The sequence below is a fragment of the Choristoneura fumiferana genome, chromosome 3 (genome assembly GCF_025370935.1).
Source record: "Choristoneura fumiferana chromosome 3, NRCan_CFum_1, whole genome shotgun sequence".
Taxonomy (NCBI): Eukaryota; Metazoa; Arthropoda; class Insecta; order Lepidoptera; family Tortricidae; genus Choristoneura; species Choristoneura fumiferana.
The window spans coordinates 5,692,301-5,694,403 of NC_133474.1; the positions used below are offsets into that span (position 1 = coordinate 5,692,301).

At 32.9% G+C, this 2,103-nt stretch overlaps 1 long non-coding RNA gene across 1 annotated transcript; it reads right to left on the reverse strand.

Moving 5' to 3' along the window:
* Positions 1–291: 291 nt before the first annotated feature.
* On the reverse strand, positions 292–1,592 carry LOC141426187 (uncharacterized). The gene is made up of 3 exons (XR_012451207.1): positions 1,439–1,592; positions 1,173–1,304; positions 292–575 (listed from the first exon to the last, which is right to left on the reverse strand). It is a non-coding gene; the product is annotated as an uncharacterized lncRNA (long non-coding RNA).
* Between the last annotated feature and the right edge of the window lie 511 nt (positions 1,593–2,103).

The following is a 2,103-nucleotide window of genomic DNA, read 5'->3' on the forward strand; positions in this document are numbered from 1 at the left end:
TTGGTTTCCGCACGCGTTGAAGTAGTGACATCTCTGGAAACGCGGTGTCATCAGGTTATTGTTTAAAAAGCTTTGATCACGCTGCATACAAGTGTAGTTATAAAGTAAAGTAGGAAGTTTAGCTATTTGACTATAGATGGCATTATTACTGAGCTGAGGCCGTGACTGTGGTGACCTCCAGTGAGGAGCGGTGTATGTGTGTCAAGTTATGGGTTATCGGGCTATATTCGGAGAGGTTCCACTACTCACTAGTAGATGGCGCTATTTTTCTAATTTAATGAAACCATCTGAGACTAATTAAAAGTAATCTTATTCTCCTTTTGTAGTTTTACAGGCAAAAGCAACTAAAACCAAGCCTAATAGGACTATTGGTTTGATTTACTAGCAAAGCGTACATAAGTAACTTAAAATATTTACAAAAATGTATAGGTTAAGAAATCTTTCTAAGGCTTCCCATGTTTTCTTGAAAATCCCATTAAATCCTTTCTCCAATCCTGATATCCTTCCATTTCCTGTTCCTCGTGCTGCCGTAGGCAATTTTGATTGTAAAATCCATAGGAAAGCACTGAAGTTTCCTGAAATAGAAATTTATTTGAAATCGCTCTAATGATATCCTGGATATAGCATTCTTGTTAAAAATACAAGTTAGATCTGAGTACTTTTACTTTAATCTCATCCTAATAGTGACTCTGATACAGAATAAATAGGTTTAGTCCGGATCAAACACTCAAATGATTCAAAACTAGTCATCTTTCAGTTTGAGAATTTTAACCCGAGGGCTGAAATTTTGTAAAGGCTAATATTAATAATTGTTTGGTATTTGTAATCAAAATCTTTATAAATTCCATCCCTCCTGACTTAGTACAGTATGTCTATACGATAAATACCCAAATAAACCCTATAGATTTTGATCAGATAACAAAGTGAAATTTTCAGGAGTGTCAAATTTTGCAGGTTGAATAGACTTTATGATTAAGCTTCGATCCATGTTTTCATTATAAATCTGTTCTTTCTGCTGTCCATATACTATAATTAAACATAAATTACCTCATACAATTGACCAAATAAATCGCTATTAACGTTTGAAAATTTCCTTACTATGGAGTATTTTGCCTAAGACATTTTCACTATTAGATTTATCTATAAGTATGAAATTCTTATTAAGTTCTTACCTGAAAACGTCGTGAACAATTATAGGAGTAAAAATGTGTCGTTCCAATTGGAATTTCTTGACATCCCATAGTAGTGAGGAAAATTAACCTATAAATGGAAACGCTTTTGGTCCCTTATTTCTTGGATTTTATCTGAAACATAAAAATAATCTTAGTACTTAATAGAGGCTACTATTTTACACAAGGAAAATACACTTTACCAGAAAAACAGCTTTTCTTTTAGGAAATAATCATAGCAAAACGGTTCGAATAAAGCATAGACTTACCTTGATTGATGTGTCATTTTTTCCACCGTTGAAAGGGTTTTGCACTAAACTAATACTTGATTTTGGTAGTTTAGGAGTTTAACTAGCAATTTCAATAATTATAATTATATTTTGTTTAGTATTTGATATCAAATTCTAGTTAGATTTTCGAGTATCGTTTACTTGACAACAGCTGGTTCGAGCTGTCTGAGATACGGTTTTAGTAAACATTAATGCGCCTAAGAGCTAGTCCGTTTAGAAATTTTATGTATTTTTCAGCTAAAATTCAATATTTAATTATCATCATAAATAATTTAAATTCAAATTATGTAATATTTTATTTGTATGATGTTTCCTAACTTGAAAATTTTACAGCCAATAAGGAACGTGAGATTTATAAATAGCCAATCGGAGACCGAATATAGGCTTGACGAGAAGAAGTCTATTAGAAATTACCATTGAAATAATTTTTTACCACTTTTTAGGGTAACGTTTCGTGTTTCTACAGGCTTTTCTTGGACTTGCTCTGTTTATGTATTTATTCATTTATTTGTTTGTTTGTTTAGATGTCTGTTTGTTTGGATCGAATCTTGGGAGCTGGGTTTGGCCAGCTTCCGACGCAGGTTTGATTGACTTTGGGTTTGGCGTACTTGTGTGGGATTGGTGACTGCACGGTGGTCTGAGAT